Source organism: Peromyscus maniculatus, chromosome 11 (genome assembly GCF_049852395.1).
Source record: "Peromyscus maniculatus bairdii isolate BWxNUB_F1_BW_parent chromosome 11, HU_Pman_BW_mat_3.1, whole genome shotgun sequence".
Classification (NCBI taxonomy): domain Eukaryota; kingdom Metazoa; phylum Chordata; class Mammalia; order Rodentia; family Cricetidae; genus Peromyscus; species Peromyscus maniculatus.
In genome coordinates this window covers 68822929-68848934 of record NC_134862.1, presented here as the reverse complement: position 1 = coordinate 68848934, position 26006 = coordinate 68822929, and the positions used below count along the sequence as shown (strand labels likewise).

Here is a 26006-nt window from a genome sequence, read left to right as displayed (position 1 = left end):
AATATTTAGATTTTGAGCTCAGATTGTGGATTCAGTCAGATGTGCCCAGTCTGGACTAGATTTGTGCATAATACATGCCTGGAATAAGCAAGAGCAACTGTGTACAGCTAAGGACCCACAGGGCTGCGCCTAGTCAAATCTCAGACACCTCACTTCACGCACGAGACCTCCAGGAGGGTCCATGTGCATTCGCCCTCAAGCCCCGTTCCCCTTTGGTCTCTCCCACTCTCGCTCCAAATGCCATCACAAGCTCTTGATATTCATGTTGCCCATCAGTTTTTCCATTATCATCATTATCTTCTCCCGGGCTCCATTAGAACTCCCGATATAATGAGAATTTGGGGTATGGCTGGTCATTATTTTCCCAGTCATCCACAGCACCAGCCGTGGTGATGAACGTTCTGCATACCATTCTCACCTGCATCACACGGTCCCTCTTATTTCCATTAAGATGATCATCTCTCCCCCAACCCCGTAGTCATCACCTCATTACAACTCCATTACCTTTTAGCGTCATCTACATTATAACTCCATTACCTTTCCCACAGCCACCATTACCTCTCTTATCGCCCCCTCTACATTTCAGTTGCCCTCGCCATCTCCTTTACAGCCACCAGCTTTTCAATTACAGGTCCATTATCTTTATTATTACCTCAGTGACAGTCCTAATTGCTCCCATAACAATTTTCACACCTTTATCCACCCCTCTACAATGCAAGACCCTGGCCACCTTTGATAAAGCTCCAGGCATTCCCATTATACACTAGACATGTACCCCAACATCTCCATTAGTGTTAGAAGTCCCCTTCTTCCCTTCATCAAATGGCCCATGATAATGTTAACTGTCGCAGATCTGCCACTTTCCACAGTAATTCCACCATGGCCACTGTAGTCTTATTTACAGTGCACTCCTCCACACTCTGTTCTCTTTCTGCACCAAACACCAGTGATTCTCAGCCTCAAGACACCTCCTATGACAGGCCTCTTTGGCAGTGGCTTGACTCAAGGAAATCTAACTGCTGATGTCTTCTTTGGTTTTTTAAAAATTAGACTTTATATAGAGGGCTAAGGGATGCATGCATACATATATCAGGGTGGAGGAGTCAGTTCTCTCTTTCCACCATGCAGATCTGAGGGATTGAGCTCAGATTGTCAAACTTGGTAACAAACACCTTTATCCTATGACCCACCTTGCTGGATCTTAGTGTCTTCTTCATAGCCACCCTTATTTCTGGTTTTCCAGTGTGGTGTAGGGAGGGAGAGTTGATCATGATCGCCGCCCCCCTTTTTTTACTCATTAAATTGTGATTGCCTGATGGTCCAGCCCTCTTTTCCTTCCAGGAACACTTAGCATAAGCTCAGCTAAGTGAATGAGCTCATGCGTTACCAATCGTCTATCCTCACACTCGCCATCAATTTCTGTTGCATCGATCACATCAAACCCTCATCAATACACTCTATCATTCTGAAACCCCCTAAGGATGAATACATCTACTCTTCCATTCGCAGATCATTATCTCAATAATTATCATTCTTCAGTTACAGTGGCTCTGTTTTATCCAGTGCTGATCCTTGATTAAGGGGATAGGCTACTCCACTACAGTGTCCTGCTTCCCTTTTAGAACAGACTTCTTTTATGAGAAATCAGGGCCTTTCTCCCCCCAGATCTATCATGCCCACTCCCCTAACAGAAACTCTTATTGCACTAGGGATACACATACTCTGAGCTGCCTCTGACAAGACCCAAATGATGAAAAGCAGCCTGCTTTCCACATTGGTGTCTCACTATGTGGTTACTCAGGGCAGTGCGTATGTGAAAGAACTCTGAACTGAGACTTTCTGGGTCTAATTCCCTGATCTGCCACCTCCTAGCTTAGGCAACTTACATCTAATGACTCTTCCAGGCCTCGGTTTTCTTAGCTGTAGAATGGAAATAATAACAGGGTCTACTACCATTGGTTACTTGGAGGTAAAAAGTGAGTGAATACATATAAAATAACCTGAATGGCACATAGCATGGGGAAAATACTCACAGACTTTAACTTCCCAGGAGTTTAAGAATTTCCCCTGAACTGAAATGATTGTTCAAGTCTTAGACTGAGCATTCAATGTGGCTGAAATTCTGGTAGCAGATTATCAGAGTTCTCATCATTACAGTTCTTAAATCATCTTCTGACATTAGGCTCTCTGCTGACTCAGCAGGAGGATGCAGTGTCCCTTGGCCCACGGCCACAGTTATTTTGCATTGCCAGAGATCTTGGGGAGTTTTCCTCCCTGGGTCTGATGAAAACTTTCCATGGTATTTCTGGGTCTGGGTCTGACTTTCTGCACAAGCACTGAATCAGCCCACTGCCTGGCAAAGCCTCACAAATAACCCTGCTTTACTCTCCTCCTGGCTGCTAGCTGAAAGGATGCTAAGCCTTCTTTGGTGGCCCTTGAATAAGGTCAGCAGTAATGTCAGAATGAGTCATGGCTGCTCAAACAGTTTTGCTTCTCTCTCTCTCTCTCTCTCTCTCTCTCTCTCTCTCTCTCTCTCTCTCTCTCTCTCTCCTCCCTCTGTTCTAGTACCCCAACCCTTTACTACCCACCTCACTCACTGTCTCTGATTTCTATCTGGTAGCTATCCACTGTCCACCAAGTATATCTATGTACATTGGTTTCCTTTAGATCTACACTTCCTAGAGAAGTATCATGTCCTAAAATTGTTTTCCCCTCTTCTTCTATCATCATTTCTCCATCTCCTCTCTGTATAATCCTTCTCCAGTAACTCTTGGACAACAGAAAAAACATCCACGAAAATCAGTATTACAGTGTGGATCTACCTGCCTTGGGAGAAGAACCATACAGGGGTCACTTTGACAAGAATGTATCTCAAATGCAGACTTTTTGGCAATACTGGGGAACTAGTGTTATTTGTTTTCTAAGAATGTGGGTAGGGGTGATGGTTAGAGTTAATTTTCAGGGTTGGGGGATTTCATAACATCAGTTACAATACACTTCAGGTAGCCATAGAACTTTCATGAAATTCATCTAAGTATATTGTCCTCAATTTACTAATCTCTCCATTCCTTGCAAAGGTTTCCAGGTCTTCAACTGACAAAGGTTGTTGAGGATCTTCAATGGGGTCTTTATATCTAATTACTAGAAAATTCAGGTGTCAGGGTCAGTCTGGTTAAGTGTAATAAATCAAACACAGGACAGGAACCACATCTCACTTAGGCATAGAAATTGAAAAGGTGCTATCATTGTAGGGAGTAGAATAGTGGTTTCCAGAACCCAGGCAATGTGTGTGGGAGGGAGATTGTAAGAGGATGAGGATGGGAACAGGGGTGCAGTTAGATGAGAAGAATTGCTCCTAATGGTCTGTAGCATAGTAGGGTGACTACGGTTCACAAAAAAAAAAAATGTAATTAAATGTTTCAAAATTGCCAGAAGAGGGATTTGGAAGACTCCCAAGACAAAAAAAAATGATGAATGACTTAGGTGATAGATACACCAATTACCCCAATCATTACACAGTGAATATTTGAGTTGAAATGTTACTCTGGATTTCATAAATATGTACAATTACTACGAGTGAGAAATGATTGCTATATTTCAGTCTTTAAGGTGTGAGGTTGTCAGGGCAAGACACATTCTTCTGAAGCAGACTGAGGAACTGCTTCACTGTGTCGCCACAGAGACAGAGCAGGCTGGCTCTAGGCTAGTGCGACAGAGATCACTGGGATCGTGGAGATATGTTCTTTTCTACGGCATTGTTTCTTGGCCAAGCTAGACCAAGGTTAGCACATGTGTCCATGGAGACAAAAAGCAGCTATGTTGATCACTCTGTATATCACACACACATCCCTTTCCCCTCTCTGTTCCCTTTTCTTTCTTCTTCTTTAGTTTCCCTCTCCCCACCTCCTCCAAAGCCCCAGGTGCTAGGCTCACATGCCCTTCCTGAGTATATATCACCTATGTCTCCAAGGCTCAGACTGATGGCCCAACCTCTGTTCTGAGGCTCTCTTTGATCATCAGTTCCAAGAATCCTGATAGTTGTCCTTTTTGGGCCTCCAGTACAGAAACACAGACAGTGCTGGATGCTCTGCTGAGCACAGTGGTGGTCTGTCTTTGGGTTAAGAATTGCCCTCTTGACCAAACTCTAAGCTCCCCCAAACCAGGAAGCATGATCCATCCCCATTCTGTGGCCCAAAGTGTATACCTTCATATCCCATACAAAATTACTCCAAAGACTTGCTAACTAACTGCATCTTTTACCATTTTCTCTCATTTCCCTTCATCTCTCTTGCCTTTCATTGTATCGACTTCACTCCACCACTTTCTCCTTTTTTCCTCTGTTGCCCACATGCTGCAGATCAGCAGCACTCAGCCACTAGTTACACATACTAGATGTGGGCCAGGCTTGGGGGATTTCTGATTCCTGTTTCCTGGGGGAAGCTAGGGATTGCATTTGAGTGATAATGTAGGTGCCACACTAGAAAAGGTTGGCTTTGGTTTGGCATATGGAGATGGAGTGATGAGAGAGAGTTGGGGGACGGGTAGACAGGAGGCCCGTAGAATTCACACATAAAGGAATTCATTCATAATTGTAAGCACCAATTAATTCCTTACAACTTATCTTTGAAACTATAGTGCAGATATTTTTGTCTGGGGCAAAGTATGGATATTTTAAACTTGCTTTGATGACATACTTGCCAAAGGATGATTTTCCATGAGCTTTTTCCACATAGGTACAAGTCCTGCTTTTGATCAATTCTCAAAGTCCTGCTCTTGATCAATTCTCATCTGTATGTTGCAAGGCAATTTCAGTAAGTACTTAGCTTAATCAATTTGTATCTTCACATTGACCTTCAGGACTCTGTTCATGGTTCCCAGCATGCAGTGTGCAGTGTGATTCTGTCTCTTCAGGCAATGTTGTTCTCAATGTTTGTACCTGGTTTTATACTTAGCCAATGTAATCGTGTGTTTCCCTTCCCCCTGCTTCAGCCATTTCCCTTTCCTGAAGAGATTCAAACTGAGCAGTGGCTTTGCCACTGTTTGGCTTACAGAACATATTTTAAAAAATTATTTCCCTGAAACCTGGAGAGCTGCAAAGTTAGGCATTCTGGGATAATAAAAGTAGTGGGGAAAATAAAAATTTTTTATCAGCTTGTTTACACAATTATGTAAATGATGAGCACTTATACATGGCTGATTCCTCAATTATTCATGGTTTGAAGCTCTTGAAAATTCAATTCAACTAAATAACCTTTCTTTCAGTGCTCATGGTGAGCAAGGTACTGTAATTTGAAAAGGAGGAGACAGCAATACAATTTGATGGGGAACATTACCGAAATGAACAATAAATGTAGTACAAGTTGAGTAAGCTCGATGAGAAAAGCACAACACATGCTCAGAGTTTTAGGGCAGAAGAGACATCATCTACTCAGGTGTATTTGTGGAGAATGGAGAGGGTTAATCTGGCGCCCTCATCCATGCACAGGGCTGTGATGGAGTCAGGTCCCATCTCCTGCCTGAACTGTTGGGTAAACTTTCTACTTCACGGCCCCTCACATTGCTTCTCCACAGAGATCTTTCTAAAGGCAATCTGACTTAGCTCTAAGCCCTCCATTTCCCCCTACTATCGACAAGGAGTTAAAATTTCTTATGTATTGCATAGACTGTGCACCCTCAGTACGCTGTCTCCCCACTGTGTACACAGTGGCCACTATATTTCTCATTACCTGGACCCCAGTGACCTCACTCATCTTTCCCATGCTGTTCCTTTCCCCTAATGGATCCTTTCTTCTTTCTTTTGCTCCTTTCTCCTCATGTGTCTGGAGAACTCCTCTCCAACTTGCTTGGCTCCTGTCCATAAGACACAGCTGGTGATTCTCAACTTACCTCTCCACTGTACCCAGAGCCGCCTCTCCACTTATCCCAGTACTTCATAGTTTGGGGCAGAAGCTAGGTATCCTTGCTTTCCCTACAGTGTGCCCTGCTTGTGCTCAGAATCCACACTGGTCATGGCACATGCGATTTACTAAATGTATTTCTGACAACTCACATTGGATTCACTGCCTGGGTGAGTAGGCCACCCCTTTTGTCCATAGGATTAAAGACTGAGTAATGTGATCTGCAAATGTAGAACCTTCTTCCAGAGTTCAACGGAGCAAGAGAAAGATGATTTCATTTGTTTAAATGGAGACAAGTCTTCTCTAAGCAGAGGAGGAAAAGCTCATAGAAAGTAAAATATAAACAAGAAAAGAGATGAAAAGAGACATTGGAGCAGAACAGTGCATGGATCAGACTTTGGAGGAGAGGGGTGTGTATGGACACACACACACACACACACACACACACACAGGGACTGAGGGTTTAGGGGAGGAGTGAGCCTTGGCAAAGAAGAAGGCTGCTTTCTCTGTATACAGAGACACAGAACAAAGCAAGCTATGAGGAGAGGATGAAATGAAAGAGCCTTTTGTATACAAGCCTAAGGCTTAGCAAGGGAAGAGAGCTGGCAGGCAGACTCATACACCTAATAGCACTGAGTTTTTCACAGCCACAAATGTTAAGAGGAAACCACAAATATAACGCTAGCAATGTACGGTAATGAGAAGTGACCTTTCGGGCAACAGCCTCTCCATGAAAGTGCATCACAATTGGACAAGTGCTTAACTTCTCAGAGGTACAGGGCTAAGCATAGGGGCTCAGACCTCTGACATTCCTTTTATGGCCCTCCACATCAAACAGCCTTTGAGCCCACACTGACTGGAGTTTGAGATAGAATCAAACATGATCCTGGGGGCTGAACTCTGCAGAGCTTTTGCAATCCCCACAGCTAAAGCAAGCCATGCCTATTCATCCGTGGTGTCTGATTCTGGTCACAGTTTGAATGCATCTGAAACCACCCAGTGGTCTGTGAGTGAAGGCTGGAGTAAACTGGGAACTTGTGGGGCCAGAATGGGAGGACTGGTTTGTCCCTCACACTGCCTAGGCCTCAGCTTCTTCTCCTTCTCCCAGCTTGCTCCTGGGGCTCCTTGGTTCCCCTCAGGAAGTTCATTATCCCAGTGCAAAAGTGAGCTGAAAGTTTAGTTTCCTCTGGAAAGCTGAAAGAGCTGCACTTGTGGGTTCCTAAGAAAACTTAAACTCAGGGAGAGTCTTGAACAACTCCTATATCCAACAGAACAAAGCATGAATTGGGAGTTTTAGTATGTTTTGCGGATGCTAAATCTGGTGAGGATAGACAGGAGAAGACAAGCCCAACAGTTTTGTTTGCTTCTCATACATTTACCTCAACATCAGGGCATTCCTTTATGTTCACTTTTTTTCCTCCTCTTTTCCAATTCTGTTTTTACCTTTTCCTCAGAATAACAGAGGAGTATTAAAATGGAAAGTTATCCCCATTTATTTGACCAATGTCTCTGTCCTTCCTGGAAAGGAACCCACCCCTGAGTTCAAGAGGGTGCTAAACATACTTGGGCATCAGAAAAGCACATGTCTCATTTTCTGTTGTTTCCGCCCAAACTCTGGCATTACTGACATTAATGCTAAATTAAATCACTTCAAGTAGTAGTTGCTCAAGAAAGATTGTTTCCTGAACTCAAAGTTCTCAGAAGATATGGAGGCACTGAGAGGTTTGCCCGTAGATTATCAAAATCTGTGCTCTTCATCCCCAACCTAACTTTCCTTGAAAGTGCAGGATCATCCGGACCATCAGCATAGAATTCCAGCCCCTTAGAGAAGAAAGGGCTCTGATAGATCCAAACAAACCCACTTTCAGGCTGCAGTGATCCAGGGGAGAAGGCAAAATGCTTCAGAGCCTGTCTGCAATCCAGAGAAGGCACAAAGCTGGGAGATCAGTTCCCCAAATACCACATTTGTCTCAATTTGGCAAGTGGCTGAAAGCCTATCTGGGGCCGTTTACGTTCTAATGTTATTAAGGGCTCATCTAATCAGCTCTTAAAATAAGCCGCTCACAAATGTATGGGGACTGAGGGTGAGAGAGAGGCAAGTTGAGCCAGGCAGTTACCTCCAGCCTGGTGAGCTTACCTTGGTCTGAATTGCCAAAGAGCCATGGGGTCGCCTGGCTGCTTTCCGCTTTGGTAACTTCTGTGATTTTATACTAAGCAGGGTTTGCGAAAGGTATTTGTAAGTGTGTAGGAGAGAAAGTTAATCTACATAAGCCGTGTTCTCCTGAGAGGTCCACCATGCACATGTGACAAGGCTTGGCAGGGGAAGATGAGCTGGCTTCTATGCCCAGGGGTGGCTTTCAGAAGTAACTGATGGAGAATGGTGATTCTGAGAATTACCTCTCAATCAATTTCTGCAAACTTCCGAGAAGTTCTACCCTCAAGGGACCCAGCAGAACTCCCCATCCCTGTCCTGGACCCCTGACAGTTGTTATCTGCCTTTTAGGTGTTTCTCCCTTCCATCTTGGTTTAGCTTTCTGTGGCTCCAGGAGCTTCTACCAGCATCCAGGACTGAGAGGGATCCTGGTATGGATATGGCTCTCATGAAATCCGGCTTCATCCTCCGGGTCCTCTTTAAACAGCAGACTCATCATGAGTTCATGAGAGTTCTTTGCTTCAGGATGGGCACTCATTTCTAAGGGCAAGACTGAGGCCAGGGACTTAGATACTGGAATGATGCTGTTTCCAAATGTGATGGTGACACTTGTCTTCAGTATTGTGTCTTCCTGATGCTCATCTTGGGCAAATCACTTCTTACCACCTTAGAGTCTCATTCGTGGAACCTGGGGTCTCTCTTGTATCCTTTTAACCCCTTGAGCAGAAAGCCTAGGATAGCAGGGCTAGATGAAGATGTGGGGTACTCTTACCACATTAAATTCTTTTCTCATATCTAAAGCAATCATTTTAAATCATTTATTCAGCGTCTACTTAGAGGAGAGTGACAGTACCCCAGATCTTCTGCTGCCATTGAACCCTTAGAAGTCATTTTTACAAACTGAGTATTTTTATTTGAGGAAGTCTTTTGGATGAGAGGCTTAATCCTTTCCTACTTCAGGTGGGTGCCAACTACTCTTCTATCTGCAGAAATCTTTTCTCTGAGTAGAGTATAGGTCAGTAAAACCACCACCATGTAAATTAGGGTGCTGTTGTAACAGGTAGCCCCCATTACTGCCTAGCTGCTCCAACCTGTTCCAGCTCCGCATGGTTACAGAAATGTCTATCTCACTCAGCTGGTAGCCTTGAAATATCAAACTCACCAATTCACCCTGAAATATGAATGGCTGACAGCCAGTTTGACATAATGAAGTCTCTTTTGACTTTGGATGTTCAAAGAATTAAGAAAAAAAAAGGCCCCTGGGATACTTTGTAGTCTAGTGTCCCCAACAGAGGCAGGATGCAGTTGAGGACATGGTAGGTGGATTTTAATGTGGAACTTCAGACAAGACTTGCATTGAGTCTGTAGAGTGCCGGGAGGGATATTGAGTACATGACGAACACACAATGGAGCACAGGAAGAAAATGAGTTTTTCCTGAACAAACTTTAAAACTGTATAAACAAATAGTGAGAGAAGGCTGGTGGGTATATCATCATTGCTTTGCACAATAAAAAAAAAATCAGACACACCTGTTTGAAAAGTTCTCAATTTGGTGAATAGGCTTGAGTGCCATGGAAAGTTATAGAGGGAGCGAAATATTCATTGTGCCTGTCAACTCTGAATCCTCAGAGCCTTTCCCGTCGACCATTTTTTAGAGGTTATTATTTCAACCCCTCAAATTTTTCAGACATATATATGTAGTAGGAAAAAGGAATTAGGAAAGCTTTTAAATTAAAAGAAATAAAACGACAGGTTTTTCTCCAGCTGTATAAATAGTTATGGATAGAGATAAAGAGATGGATATTTTTTCATAATACTTTATTAGGGGTTTTGGAACTCTGGAATTTTTAGAGTCAGGCTCGTGAATAATTTAGCATTGATTCATGCAGGCCTGGTACAGGCGGGCTGGGCTGAGAATCAAGTCTAGCCTCTTGGAGGGATGGAGTTCAGTAAGACATTTTTATTACCAACTGCATCATGAAGTGCATTTCGGGACTATTTTATGAGTAGCCAAAATCTTAGTACCTGGTTTCTCGAGTGATTTCAGGGACCATGTGAAGCCCAGAGGAGCTGACGCTGTTGGCCAGCTCATTTCATGGAGAGTATCCCCAAGGCTGTTGTTTCAGTGACAAAGGGTCTCAGGTCCCGGGGAATATGCAATTCCTACTGAAAGCCTTAAACTGGCCATTGGCATGATGGATAGGAAAAGGTCCACAGCACACAGTACCTTCGTGATGTCGCCCTCTCTGATGTTTTCTCTTGACCGTGTGCTCTTTGATTCTAACTCCTGAAGAGATCAGTCCTCTGAACAGGGAGTTGATACAGACGCCTGCAACAGAAAGGAATATGTAGGTTTACAATGAGAACCTCAGTTTCCCTACTTTTTCTCTTTAAATAATTTAGAGGCAGACCATGTAGCTCTCTGCAAGAAATGAAATTGTTGCTTATTAAGTTATTATTTTCTCACCAGAGTCTTACTTATTTATTTTATTTATTCTTTTTATTAAGTTTTACGACCTTGTGGTAAAAATGATAAATATATAGGTAAAAATTCTGTGGAATCATTATAAATCCAGAACCATATTTTATATAACAAATTCAACAACTTTAAAAAGTGGTTGTGCAAATACTTGGATAATCTGATTGCAGTAAACATCTGTCACCTCCTCCAAGAAGCCTCCCACCCAGCTACTTCCACAAACTGGAGTCCTCTTATCCCCTAAACTTCTTCAGCATGTTGAGCTTTCCTTCATGATGAAAGTACCATTCATCAGAGTCTCTTTATCTGCACAACTCTTCACTGCAGATTCTCAAGGACCTTCCAGACCCTCCTCAGGGTCAGAATCTCTGTCCCTCTCATGATTTATTTGGATCTTGTCCAAGCAAATACTAACCCAGGAAAGATCAATTAATATTCAATGAATGGATGCAAAATACTGCTCTCTGGTTAGAAACACTGTCACCCTAAAGCATGCCCATCTCCTGCATGTGGAAGCTTCTATATAAATGAATTTGTCAGCCTTTTTAATCAGGGCGCTATGCAGAACTTGGACGGGGCTCCCCCTACACAGTTCCGAAGGATCTGTCAATGCAGTTGGTGGCTCGATAATTATGCCTTCAAGGACTTCCTCCTCACAAATGCTACTAAGCCTACTCCAAAAGGGGCACTAAGCCTTAGGGATCTCATTTATAGATGCCTAAAGAGGATGCATTTGCAAAAATTGGTTGGAATCCAGAGGAGGAAGGAGCAAGCATTCAGCTAAGTCCTAGGCTGCTTTTCTAAGTCATCCCTGGATGAATTTGCCTTTCCAGAAGGCCCTCCTAGAACCCCAGGTGCTAAGCACTGTAAAGATCACCTACTTCTCTAAGGGCCAGATGCATCTGTCCCTGCTGAACACTCTGGCTGCCTCGAGAGTGGAACTACAAGCAGTGTGGGGCTGCATCGTTAGAGTGGATGTGGTCCTCGATGGGTTTGCCGGTAGCGGAGATGGAGGTTACAGATAGTATACATGGCAGGTATTTTTCTCTTCCAATTGGAATCTAGTTGCTCACCAAAAGGAAGAACTACAGGTAATTTGGGAGTGAATTTTGGATAGTAGCCATCCTAGTGTTGACTTTATATAAGAAGCAGAGAGCTTCAATATTAAACAATCTCTCTTTCCATTGAATTAAAACTCACTCTCCTATTTTGCTCACCTGTCGCCCTCTTTCCTTCACTGTATGTGCGAGATGGTGATATCACTCTCAGAGAGCTGGTCTAATCTGTTTTGAACCAACTAAGTCAATGTTACTGTAAGCGTTGGCAAGTCCCCTTCTACTCAGTTCACGTAACTCCACATACCTGCAACGTGCCGTTTCGTTACCTGCTTCTCTAACAGAGGTACAGTCATCGATTCCTTCAATGAACATGTGTTTATCACTTTTCAAATTGCTTCACTTGATAGTCTCAAAATTATAAGGGCGATGCATACATATTATAACCAGGGAATCAATATAAAGATACACGCCATTTCTCCCCACCTATGTTCTTTAGTAGACCAGACTCTCTCCTTGAACTTTACTTTCACTTCCCAAGAAAAAGATTGAGCTGAGACAGAAGGAAGCAGAAGGGGCCAGACAGCACTCTGGAGCTGTCGTCCTTCTTTGGGAAGAAGCCCAGACCTTTGGAGCTACATGTGAGCTACCACCAGGGAATAGGTGGGCACAGCTTTGGGCGAAGAAGTTTCTTACGGCTTATGGAAATTCCCAGTACCTGTTGGGGAGTGCCTCAGCTGGATGGTTTCTCACTGTACCAGCAATGCACACCCTCCCTCCTTCTTCCTCATTTAAATATAATTATGTGTTTACCACAGGTATATTGAGTGTTTTTGTTTGTAGATTTTCTAAAATATTGCTCAACTTGCTTTGACTAAACATAACCATCATATTTCCTCCATCTAGTTAATTTGCACATTCATATACAGTTTTTAACAGAATATACGTCAAGGAATTTTCAGGGCAGTCTTCTTCATTCTCTCTGGCTTGGCTCTTCTCCTTCTCCTTCCCTGAACAATAGATCTTTAATCTCCATGTTGACTGCATGGAGTATATCCTCACATACTTTGTTTCACCGTACACCTACATAAGACCTATGTGAATGTGGGTGTGTGAGATTATTTACTTTTGTGGTCACTGGTGGAGCCTGTGAGACATGTAAGACATGAAGAATAAAACAGACTTTGCTGTTAAGGAGTTCCCACCTGTGGTACCAGGCTATTATTGTAGCACAGTAAGGCAATTTCATTTTGGAGGCATGCACCACATAGGGGGAGCCTTCATCTAGAAGGTTCCAGGAGTCTAGTACAGTGCTCTTCCCTGTTTAACCAGTTTTTAATGCAGGTCTTAAACTGTGGTCTAAGGAAATGTCAATTTGAATTCGAGCCAGTGTGTGCCAGCCAATTTTCCTGAAGCCGTAACCACATTTGCTCTGTCAGAATGCAGCTCATCATGAACCCAACACACCAACTCTTGTGATTTAACACATATTACCTCATGGACGGGTCCAATTAATTTGATGAACCAGTTGTACAGATCTGAGTTATCGCACAAAGGCCTTATGTTAAGGGAGATTTTCATAGAACTGGAGACAAGTAGGTCTGCTATGGCAGGAAGTGAAGATGGTGAATCTTAGCATAAGCGCATATTCCTGTGGCAAGTCCCAAAGGCTTAGCTGAGGTAAATATCACACCAGGGTTCATGCTGCTAAATGCTCTCAACCTTCTTCCTTCCAGAGGGCCCTGAGGATGAGGGGAGAGGTTCCACAGACATAACCAAAGGTCAAAGGGGAAGGCTCCTGACTGGACAATGTCAGTGAACCAGTATGATGGTTTTTTGGCTTTTTTTGTTCTTTGTTTGGTGTTTGTTTGTTTGTTTGAGGGTTTTTTTTTTTTTAACATCTGTTTACTTCTGTCATTTGCCTATACCCTCTCTGATGTCCAGTATTTTCTAAGGTCAACTTGTAACAGTTCATCTTTGAGGAAAAAAATCTAAGAAATATGTTAGCAAATGTACAGTATATATTCCTTCCTCATCGAATGCTGATCTTCTTGTACTGAAAGTGAGTTTAGCTACCCAAGGGCTTTACTTAGTCTTTGTAGCATGGGCTCCCTGCTCCCAACTGACCAGGCAGGATCTAAGTACCTGCACGGTGCCAGGAATGCTGCCCAAGAGGCCAGGTTGACTTCAATTACAGAGTTTCTCCAAGCCTGGAGCATATCTCCCCTGTGGCTTAGGTGAAACATGGGCAGAAGAATGCTGTGGATATCACTCTATATAAATAAAACACTGATGGCAAGTGACCAGGCAGGAAGTATAGGCGGGACAAAGAGAGAGGAGAATTGGGGAAACAGGAAGAAGGAGGAGAGAGACAGCAGCCACCGCGAGGAGAGGCAACCTGTAAAGACGCCGGTGAGCCACCAGCCACGTGGCAAGGTATAGATTTATAAAAATGGGTTAATTTAAGATAAAAGAACAGTTAGCAGGAAGCCTGCCACGGCCATACAGTTTATAAGTGATATAAGCGTCTGAGTGATTATTTTATAAGTGGATTGTGGGACTGCGGGGCTTGGGGAACCTGGAGAGAAGCCCTCCAGTAACAAATGGCGCCCAACGTGGGGCTCGAACCCACGACCCTGGGATTAAGAGTCCCATGCTCTACCGACAAATGGCGCCCAACGGCTCGAGCTTCCACCTTAAACCTGAGAATATTTAATAACCAATTCTAAACAGAGCCAAAACCAGGTTCCTGCTTCTTGTCTCATATGAGCAGCTAGACGGCGCAAAACGCGGGTTTGAACACTGGTGGGTTCCTGGCGTGTGCGTTTGACCGGCAGTATGGCGGAAATGAGGCGTCTGCCAGCGGCACATTAAGCTGTGTGGTAGATTTAGTCTTTACTAGTATTAAAAAAAAAAAAAAAAAAAGAGGTTTCTGGGCTACACGCTGCTTTGATAAAAGCTTAGACCCACTATTTCTGAGACTTGATGACTCCCAGAGCTGGCGGAAAATGTACTACTGCCATGTTGGGCAGCTAAAGTGGGTGGAGCCAGCAGCCACAGCGCAGTTTCAGTCTTAGAAAGGTACAGTTTAAAGCAACAGGCTAAGGTAATATAAAAAATAAGCCACGTAAAGATGGCTACCACACAAAAAATCTGGATTATGTTCTCTTTGATATTCGTAACTAAAGAAAAACATTTGATTGCAAAAGCTGTTGAGTTATGCCAAATTGTATATTTTAAAGGTACCTTGACTTCAAAATTTGGATTTAAGGATATGTTGCTTTGGAAAAGAGATTCTGCTTTTGTTTCCACAGAAAGCCAGAGGCTATGGATTTGTTCCAGATTAAGATACATCAGGTTTCAACAACCAAGACCCCCTGAAAGGTCTCCGATGACACCATGGCCCAGATGATCCAACATCCAGAGCGGTTTCAAGGCAACTGGTTCAAACAATACAGCCTCACGGACTACCCCATAGGTCTAAAATTTTCTTTGCATCCCCATAAGATACAGCGCCCCCCTCCAGCAGGAAGTAGTAAGACATGCTACGCCCAAATTCCCAAATATACCAAGCTGGCTTTAGAGGTGGAATTGGCTCACTCCCCCTCTAAACCCAGACATATTGCTTTAAAAAAAAAAAAAAATTGGTTAGACAATTCTTGTGTCCCAAATCAGAAGAGCCCTCTGGTGTGGGACAGAAAAAACCAATATTTTTATTTAAAACAGATTGATTATAAATATGATCTCTTTCTAAAAAAGAAAAGGGGATATAATATAGATATATAGGAGGATATAGAGATGATAAGATAAAAGGATAGATTAATTAACCTACTTTTAAAGAACAACTTGTTTAAAATGTTTTACATTGGTATAGATTTTAGTTTATATTTAAAATGTTTTACATTGGTATGGATTTTAGTTTATTGATACAAACTTGAAGTTAATATTGTTATACTGTGTATATATATATTTCTATTCTTGTTTGAGGTATTATGTTTATGTAACTCATTTAAAATTGCAATGGATAATTAAAAAATAGATTAATAATTAGTCATCTATGATAATCATATTTGTAGCCATGTTAGTTAAGTCTTCTAGGTATACATAGATATATTTCAGATAGATAGGTAATCTTCAAACACTTCATAGACCTAGAGAATATGGCATTTAAATAACTTAGAATTCTGTTGACGTAAGACACAATTGCTCCTGGCTACACCAATTGATCCCGAGAGAATGTTGGGCTTCTAAGACATTTCCATTTGGAAGTTTGTCTTTTTGGCACAAAATGGCCTACTGGGCAAAGAACTTCCCTTGCCTTGATGGCTGACAGTACAAATGCAATGCTGTCCTTTCTGGACAAGCGGGACACAAGGAAAGCGACCACTGTACTCTGCCAAGACAGGGTAAGATGGTCTTTCAGAAATCCTGCTTCTGAAAATGGTCTGTCAGATACTCTAGGCCTGTAGCCAATTTGAATGCACCAACAATGCTGAGAAACATTAGGTGACTGTCCAGGCTGCCAGCTGTCTTGGTCTACTCTTGCAAGATTCCCGAAGTTGCTTGCATCCATCTACCATTTCTCAGGTACCATTATGTTCCTTCTCAGGTCTTTGATGTGGTTGAAGACTAGATAGTCGTAATTTCCTCAGTTATGATAAAAGATAAGTTAGCTATAAAACCTTAAACTCACAAATATAAGATAGATAGGACATCTTCTTTAATATTGTAACTATAATTCTTGCTCGGTAATTGTTATATTATATGTAATTTTACCATGTTAAAGTTAAAACCTTCCTTTTTAAAAAAAGAAGAAAGGGGAAGTGCTGTGGATATCACTCTATATAAATAAAACACTGATGGCAAGTGACCAGGCAGGAAGTATAGGCGGGACAAAGAGAGAGGAGAATTGGGGAAACAGGAAGAAGGAGGAGAGAGACAGCAGCCACCGCGAGGAGAGGCAACCTGTAAAGACGCCGGTGAGCCACCAGCCACGTGGCAAGGTATAGATTTATAAAAATGGGTTAATTTAAGATAAAAGAACAGTTAGCAGGAAGCCTGCCACGGCCATACAGTTTATAAGTGATATAAGCGTCTGAGTGATTATTTTATAAGTGGATTGTGGGACTGCGGGGCTTGGGGAACCTGGAGAGAAGCCCTCCAGCAACAGAAGAAAGACCCTGGCCAGACCAGGCACAGCAATCCAACACTGCTGCGGTTTCAGATTTCACAGCAATGGTTCATGTTGGTATTCAGTATAAACTATGAACTTGACTGGTCCGGATTTATGTACTGCTAACTGCTGTTGACATTCCAGTAATGGCCATTGATTCCAAGCATGCTGACCAGCTCTAGACAGAACCGCCCAGTACCTCAAAGCATAATCAATTCTTTTTTTTTCCCCTCAATTTTCCCAGCAGTTGGTTGCTGACCAGGTTGTGAATGATCAACAAATTGTGCTTAGTCATCTACATGACAAAATGGGAACCTTAGGCAGCTATTGGTGACCTGACTCATACCTTCCTCTGTCTTCCAAACTCGCCTACCAGGAGAGATCTTGAATGCCCATTTTCTCAGTCACCTACTTGCAGATGTAGAAATGTGAACATTTCTTACGAGAAATTCTCTGACCCATTGGTATTGGCAAAACTATGATTCAGTGGGCAGTGTGTAGCAGTTTGTGAGTTCTCCACTTTGTAGCTACTTATATGCAAAATGTTAGCCTGTGATTAAAGCGACCATCATTTATTGTCTAGCAGTTCCTGAGAGTCTGTTGAAACTTCAAAAATGACCTATGGGGCGGTCTGTCTCAGGGTACTCATGAAATTTTGGTGTCTATAGTTACCTGAAGACCCACTAAACATAGTCTATTTCCAAAATGGCTATTTTTTTTATGCTAGTGGTCATATTGGTTCTTAGTTTCTCCCCCATGGGCTTTTTGAGGGTTAGTTTATTATCTTTACAACATGATGATGGTTTACATCAGAGTGAGCAGTTTAGGGAAGAAGAAGTTGGGAGTCACCAGGTCTTTTGTGATTACTCCTCATCATTTCTGCAATATTCTAATAGACGTGTTAGGCCCATTTAATGTGAAGAATAAAATACCAGATTGCTAAGATCAGCTGGAGGACCTGAAAGCTAGCTACTACAGATGCTTTTTACTTTGTCCAGATTCATGAAGACATGGAATCAGCCATTTTTTCTTTCTTGAATCACTCTGGAACGATAAATGGAAAGCAAGGAATTTGGCTTAAACCTTATCCCTTGCCAGACATACACTTATAAAAAGGAAATTCACTGAAGGCCTGTGTGATGGTTAATTTTGACTGTTAACTTGATGGGTTTTAGAGTCACCATGGAAATACACTTCTGGGGGTGTCTGTGATGGTGCTTCCAAAAAGGTTAAACTGAATAGAGAAGACCCACCTTGAATGTGGGTGGCACTATCCCATGGATTACGGCCCTGGACTGGAATATAAGACAAAACAAGCTGAACACCAGCATTCATCTCTCCCATTGCTTCCCAAGTGTAGACTTAACATTTACAGGTACTTCCCATCCTCAGCAGCATGCCTTCCTGGCCACAAGGGACTGTGCTCCCAAATGGTGAGACAAAAAATATACTTTCTTCCTTGATTTCTCCTTGTTAGCTATCTTGCCACAATAAAGAGAAAATGAATTAATGCAGCCTTTAGTTACACCTTTTCTTGATCTGTGAGGTGGGCATAAAATCGTCCCTCCCGGCACTGCAGCCAAGATTCACTTAGTGTATGGGAAAGACTTGGCTAGTTTAGAGCTGAAGGTGGCAGCTCAAACCTCGTCAGTTCCGCTCCCTCTTGCTCCCTTCCTCTCTGCTTATGCCATTACAACTGGATGATACAGTTAAAGGAGCTTCGCCCATAGTGGGCCTTCCTCTCCTCCGACCTGTCACCAGGCTGGTTAACCCACAGAGGGACTCAGTCTGGAATATTTATGTTTCCCTTTCCCTGATGAAGGTTTTCTGTGGCTTAATAAAGTGAGGAAGTATGAAAGACACTTCAGTTCTTTCATATCTTAATTAGCAATTAATTAAGTGGAGGCCCTGTTGCCTGGAATATCTGACAGGCAGGCTCAGTAATTATCTCTTATTATTACTAATGGAAAATATGGTTGAGGGTTCAGATTTTCCCCGAATCTCAGGTTTAATTGAATGCCTCAGTGGAAAATAAAGTGAACAGGCTGCCCTTTCCACATTGTTTTATTAAAAATATTTTGAAATGCGGTATCTTGCACTCAGGAGCTTGGCTGGCCTGTCATCTCTAGCTGTGACCTTTATCTAGGCTTAGAGGAAGCGAGGTATGCCACTTCAGAATCACAGGGTCCCTCTAGGAAAGCACAGAGTTACATTTTGATGAATCTGCTGACAGTGTTTCATTAACCCACCCTAAGAGAGGGCATTGCTTTCAGAGCTGAGCCGGAGAAAAGCAGAGGGGTGCTGTACAACTTGCTGTAGTGATGTCTGCCGGGTTCCTGGGGGTCCCATTGGGGAGGAGCATGAAGCCCTCAGTTGAGAGCAGTGACCGTACACCCTTATGCTCCCTAGGAGGATGGCAAGACAGAGCGCTGAGGCTGGCTCACAGGGTTAGGGAAGGTTGGAGTCTGACCTCCTCTGTGTTCTGAACCTGTACGGTGGGGTCTCTACATATGTTTACAACGACTACACAAGCCAACAGAAGTCTTTTGTTTTGTAAGTTGACCTGAGATCACTGAACATGTGCAAAACTATCTTCCTACCCCAGAGGAAGGCTGTAGGACTGTCACAGAAAAGCCACTTTGGATGGAATAAGAGACTGTCCCTAGCTACACGTGTCTGTGTTGGTGTAAAGCGCCTTGTTATCATTATTCTAAGAGGGTTGTTCGGATGAGTCTTGACTCTGCTACAGGCATCAGGAACCTGATCTGAATATCTGGCAGGTCTGAAGGAGAGTCAGTTGTTTTCCATCATCAAGTGGGCAGCTTCCATTATTCACAATTCACGATTGAGACTTGAGGGAATTTATCAGATCTAACGAGAGCCTTGAGATCAATAGGATGGCTTAGACTGTATTAGTGGGGCTGGAGATTGGTGAGCCATCTGAGTGCCTAAGGCACAGACAGGGCTGAGTTGTCAAGGACAGAACCCCTTCTCCTTTGAGACTGCCAGTGACTCTGACCTCCAGTCATGGTCTGTGGAGCTGGATCAGCATCTATTGTCATCTAACACCCCTCTGAGTATAGCTACCACACAACGGTCCTCACTGGAGCAGACTCAGTGTATGGAAAACTTGGGTAGCAATGAGGCTCACAGCCTAACTGTGCCAGTGTTAGCTCCTGGGTGATGTCTTAAATATTTCCTTTGTTCTCCCCTTAAGCCACATTTCTTAAGCTTTCTATGTTTATATCTTTGCTTCAGTGAAGACAAAATAAATATTGCTTAAAAAGTTTAGAAATCATGCTTATAACCATTTTTTATTTTATTTTTTATCTTTTACTCAGTCTATGAACTTAGCTGAAAAAAGTTACATCATTATTTTTACCAATTTCTAGGGAAATTTTGGCAGTATCTCTAATTTTGAATTAGGCGACAAGTCACAGTATTATTAACAATAGCTATAATGTTGTCACCCATTGAAATTGTAGATTTTTTATATCTCATTACAGTTGTAGATATGTTGAAATATTGTTTAAGCTTATTACTGCTTCAAAATTATAGCAGTTATTAGGCCTGCCAGTAGATCTTGTTATTTACTATGTTAATAAAGAAACACATATATTACTATACCACAAATTTGGTTTTTCAGCAGTTTGATAACTATATTTCAATAAAAATGCAATTTCCTCTGCAATTCCACATATATATATATATATATATATATATATATATATATATATATATATGTATATATATGTATACTCTTTCTGAAAAAGGGATTCATAGCTTCACCATGTGCCAACTGAATTCACAATATGAAAATGGTTAAGAGCTCCCAGGCTCAGAGGGGAAGAGTGAACTGGTTTTGTTGACATTGCCATGGTCAAGGCTATGGCTAGAATAGTGCATTGTCCTTCTGAATTCCCACTAAGAGCCTGGAAGGAAGCCACCCTCATTAGCATTACTATTATACTAAATGTGTCACCCCCAAGCTCTTATGCTGGAAACTTAGGCCCTCAAATTCATGCTAGTGGTATTTGGAAGTGGGGCTTTGAGATGGTAATCGGGGTCAGGTGAGAATACATGTGTGGGATTCTCATGACAGTATCGCTGTCTTCCTAAGAGGAAGGAAGACACAACTGAACATGCTCTGTGTCACCATGATACCTTGCACCATGTTATGATGCAGTATGGAGGCCTTCATTTCAGTTGCCAATCAGATGCCAGCACCATGTTGCATGCCAACCTCTAGAACCACGACCTAAATAAACTCAATAAATCACCCAGACTCTGGCATGGCACTGTAGCAACAGAAAATGAGCCAAGATAGCCCCATTTTCTAATCAGGAAATTGAGAAAAAATAATTTAAGTAAGTTGTTCAAGGTTATTTAGCTGTGAAGGTGCAGAACTGGGCTGAGAGCTCAGGCGGAAGTCCAGATGGCTCCTTTGTCCTTCCTTGAGCTCTGCAGATGAGTCAATATTTAATGTACTAATTCGTGTGTTTCTATGTGGCCAAGCTATCTACTGTTGCCTGGAAGTCTGATGGGGTATGCTTGACCTTGGCAACTAGAGTATGAATACTTCGAGGGCAGGGTCTGAAGTAGGCTTTTTTTTTTCTTTCTTGGCTTATCACTCCAAACACCCAAAATAGTGGAATTAAAGAATTATGCTCCAAGTTTTAAGGTGAATAGCAAATAGTGTAGAATTCTGACCTCTGAAAGCACCTCCGTCCCTTAACTCACACTGAGAGTCCCAGTCATCTTGTGTCCTGGTCCAACTATGCTGTACATGTAAAGGGGATCCACTACCATCCAGAATTCCTCACTTCCCCTTTCCATTTTCCCTTATGCTTACAGCTTCTCTGTATCGGAAGGGTACAGAATGTTCCACGACTGAAAGCTGACTGAGACAACTCCTTCATTACCAAAAGCTTCTTTCCAGTGCACATTGTTAAAGTGATCACCAAATCTGGATTACTATACTGGAAGAACACTCCTTGGAGAGCCTTTAACTAGGGCTTAATTGCATTTGCAAGCCACCAATCACCATGGTAGTTTCCTATCTGAAGACATGTGCTTCCCTATGAGAGAACCCATAAAAGGAAGCCCAGAGGGTGGGCTTTCCCCCAGTATAGGTCGTGTCTTGCCATGTGTAGACCCAAGGGGATGAATCTTCTTCCCTTAGGCCCTGGCTTATCCAGTGTTGGTTGACAAATATGTGACCTCATGGAGACAGGGCATTTTTTTTTTCTGATGGTGACTATCTGGCCCACCTCAAAGATAGCCAATTTCTTCTCAAAGGACCTGACTAAGGGTAAAACTGGATGGTGGGTCCAGGATTCCTGTCTCCTTAGAATAAGTCCAGTTTTAATTCACTGGCTACTACTGTCATCTCCCTCAGATCTGTAATTAAGGGAGGATCAACTGCTAGAGTGATAAACAGTGAACTTCCAGAGCATTTGATGAAGAACCCTCCACAGGGTTCTATCTGACCATTAGCCCAAACCCTTGCTGTTCCTCCACCAACCAACATGAGATGTGGAGGGAAAACAGGACTTGAAAAAGACACAGTTAGTGGTGGGTTCCTCTCCCTCATCAGGGTCTACCAAGGATCAGATAACTGCCTGTTTCCAGAGCCTATGAGCTAGAAGGGAGCAGGTAGAGTAGCCCATCAGACAGGAAGGGAGTCTAACCAAGGGGAAAGTATAAAAGCACTGGAGACACTATTGCTCTTTTAAGTAGGATAATTCTTTCTTGGGCGAGACTCACCAAGGTCAAAATTTAAGGAGGGTGGATAGTTAAGCCAGGAGGCTGGAGAGATGGCTCAGTAGTTTAAAAGTGCTTGCTGATTTTCCAGAGGACTCAGGTTTGGTTCCCAGAACCATATGACAGATCAAAATCACCTTTAGCTCTGGTTCCAGGGAATCCAGCATCCAATTCTGGTCTCCATAGAGACCAGGTACCCAGATAGTGTACATACAGACATGCAGGCAAAATATTCATAAACATAAAAATTGATATATTGCTAAGAAACTTGAGCCCAGGCAAATATGGGGAGCTAGAGCAAATCCAGAAGTAAAAAGTTTGGTATACATGGGCATCTCAGGGCATCCCAGGAAAGTGAGATCAAGGTTAGAGCAATGAAGCGAGAGACTACTGGACTATGACCAGTTCTGAGGGATCTGCTTAGACACTGGTCCTGTGGTGATATATTGTGTACCCTAATAAACTTGCCTGAGTACCAGAGGATAGAGCCAACTACTAGATTAGACATAGAGGTCAGGCAGTGGTCACATACACCTTTAATCCTATCACTTGAGAGGTATCGATCCATCTGGATCTCTGTGAGTTCAAGGCCACATTGGGCTACATGGGATTGGTCCGGTCTAGGAGAGAAACAGAGCCAGCTGTGGTGGCACACACCTTTAATGCCAGCACTTGGGATCTCATGCCTTTGCTTGGGAAGCACACACATGCCTTTAATCCCAGGAAGTAATATGGCAGGGCAGCGAAAGGTATGTAAGGAGTGAGGGAACAGGAACTCACTCTCTTTAGACTGAGGATTTCATAGAGGTAAGAACTAGTGCCTGGCTGTTCTGCTTCTCTGATCTTTCAGCTTTCACCCTGATATCTGGCTTTGGTTTTTATTTTTTATTTTTTATTTTTTTTTATTAAAAGACCATCAAAGATTTGAACAACAGGTCCTGTTGGAAACAGTAAGGAGAGACACAGGATTAGAACACAGTGTGTAGCCAACCATGGTATGAGTCACAAGGCTACTGTCCTTTAGACTACAAAGGCTTTAGAGTCTTGGTCTTAACAGGACCTGTGCTCAGATCAGAAAGTCTCCTGTGTATGTGAGGAGGCTGAAGATGTTTCTCTTGTAATCTGTTTTCAAATGTGGAAGTGAAGTAGTTTGATTTAGTATGAGGGGAGTAGATGATGGGTTCACGGAAAGTAGGTAGCAGAAATGAAACTTTATTCACTTGAGTCAACATCTGGAGCTACAAAAAAAAGAAAGAAAGAAAAAAAGAAAGAAAGAAAGAAAGAAAGAAAGAAAGAAAGAAAGAAAGAAAGAAAGAAAGAAAGAAAGAAAGAAAGAAAGAAATCTCCATTTCCGAACTGTGAATTCTTGGGTCCTGGCACGATCCAAGGTGTCACCTGTGTTTCAGAGTGTACACTATCGCCATTTCAGGGGCAGTTTGACTTGATCTCCTTCTTTGGACTCCATCCACCCTTTGCATCCTGCCTCTTGTCAAACATCTGACAGCAAAGCATCCCTGTACACACATCTCCAAATAGCCCCACACTGAGAGATTAAGACCACCTTTGGTTATTTCAGCTCCTCTTATGGCCCACAGGGTGGTGACTGATCTTTCAGATGCTGTTTGATGTGCAAGGACATGAGACCAAGGCTTGAGAACCTCCCCCAAACCTGAGATTTCAGGGCAGTCACTAAGCAGTGGGTTTTCAGAACATGACCATCTTTTTGTACATTTAATAGTCTCACACTCCAACACTGATGCATAAACTGACATTTCGTATTGAGATTTTTGAAGGCATCAAGTGATTTTTGTATCCTCATCCTTTTAGTGAGGGCCTGATCTTGGGACAGCAGGAACTTGAGAAAGACCTGGGGTTAGTTCTAAAACCACGTCTACTTGGCATTTACATTGCAAGCCTTTACTCTCACTCTCCACCAGGAAAAGGAAGGTGAAAGCAAAGCAAAGCGAACTCATGATCTCTGCATCAATCACTTAATATCTGCAATAACTCAACTGCTGGAAATACAGAAATGAATGACAATGCACATCTACCCCAGAGGGAGAATGACATAGGGCATGAAGAAAACACAGTCTTGTGGATGTGGGGATATTTCCACATGGCTTCTGCACCAAGGATTTAACAGAGATACAAACAGAAGTCCTTTAAATCCAAGCATGGAGTCTGAGGAGGCTGCTGGGCAGTGCTGGGCTCCGAAATAGGTAAGACCTATTTAGACTGAGGAACTAGGTATTCCGAGACCTACAAGTTCCTGAAAACACCCTTGGAAAGCAGCTAGACAAGTAGTTCTCCATCTGTGGGTCACAACCCCAAAGGGGTCATATATCACATATCCTGCATATCAGATATTTATATTATAATTCATAACAGTAGAAAAATTATGGTTATGAAGTAGCAATGGAATAATTTTACAGTAGGGGGTCACCACAATGTGAGAAACTATGTTAAAGGGTCTCAGCGTTAGGAAGGTTGAGAAGCACTGAGCTAGACTGACCACTCTAACCACTAAAAGGGACTTTACATTTTCCTTGGGATCTATTTCTTCAGAGTAAGGGAAAAGAACCTTATGAACCATGAAGTTCTAAAGAAACTCCACAGAATCTTCTTGGAGTCTTCCAGAACCAAGAAAGAGTATTCTGAGGCCAACGGATTGCTTATGAAGTTGGAGGGTCTTCACAGAACCAACAGAGTCCCTGTTTTTCAAACTCACATTTCTAACATTTATCTTTGTGGTACTACCTCTCGTTCCCAGAGATATTTGCCTTTTAAACCAAGTCTTAAGTCATTAACCATACAGTGTGAATCTATCTCAGGACACCAAGACGGGAGAGTGAATTAAGGTCTGACATGGGCAAGGGGCTGGAAGGAGTGTGGTGAGGCCACCAAAGCAGAGAAGGATAGCACACCAAGGCTCGCTCACACTTTGCTGTTCTAGAAAAGAGGCACTGGCTGGCCAATCTGTCCTTGGTGTGAGTGAAGAGGGAGCTGACACTTTTTACGTTTTTGTGTTTTGCTTTTGCGGGCAGACCACTTCCTGCCATGGCCATCCCCTCATCAGGTAGCCCTCTGCTGATGATTCTGACAATGCTGTCTAACAAGAGAGGCCCTATCTAGCCTCTTGCATTCAGTGTTCACACTGTGGGGCAGTGGAAGAAGGTCAGGTGGACTGCCCCTTCCCAGAAGCACATTCTGGTCTCTACAGGCACCACTGAACACATCCCTCCACATACAAAATCAGTCGCCAACAGAGCCTTCTAGACTCATTTGGCACCAAGCTTTAATTCCAGGGCCTGAGTGATGGTGCTAGTCCCCCATGGAAGCCAGATGTACCTGAACCTGGAGACTGTGGGAAGAAAGAAAACATTTCAGCTTCCTTCCTGTTAAGAAAGGTTCTCAGCTGACTCCAGGGAGCTGACTGTCAGCCGAGAAAAGGGCCCAGATCTGTGCTCCATGAGGGTTACAACCCCA

General features: G+C 42.8%; 1 protein-coding gene across 2 annotated transcripts in view; it reads right to left on the bottom strand.

Moving 5' to 3' along the window:
* Positions 1-26006, bottom strand: part of Tnr (tenascin R) — a 407740-nt gene that overhangs the window by 183947 nt on the left and 197787 nt on the right. For both annotated transcript variants that reach the window (XM_042258389.2, XM_076547793.1), the window contains exon 2: positions 10278-10379. The gene's annotated coding sequence lies outside the window, so the exon portion shown is untranslated. The remainder of the gene's footprint in view (positions 1-10277; positions 10380-26006) is intronic.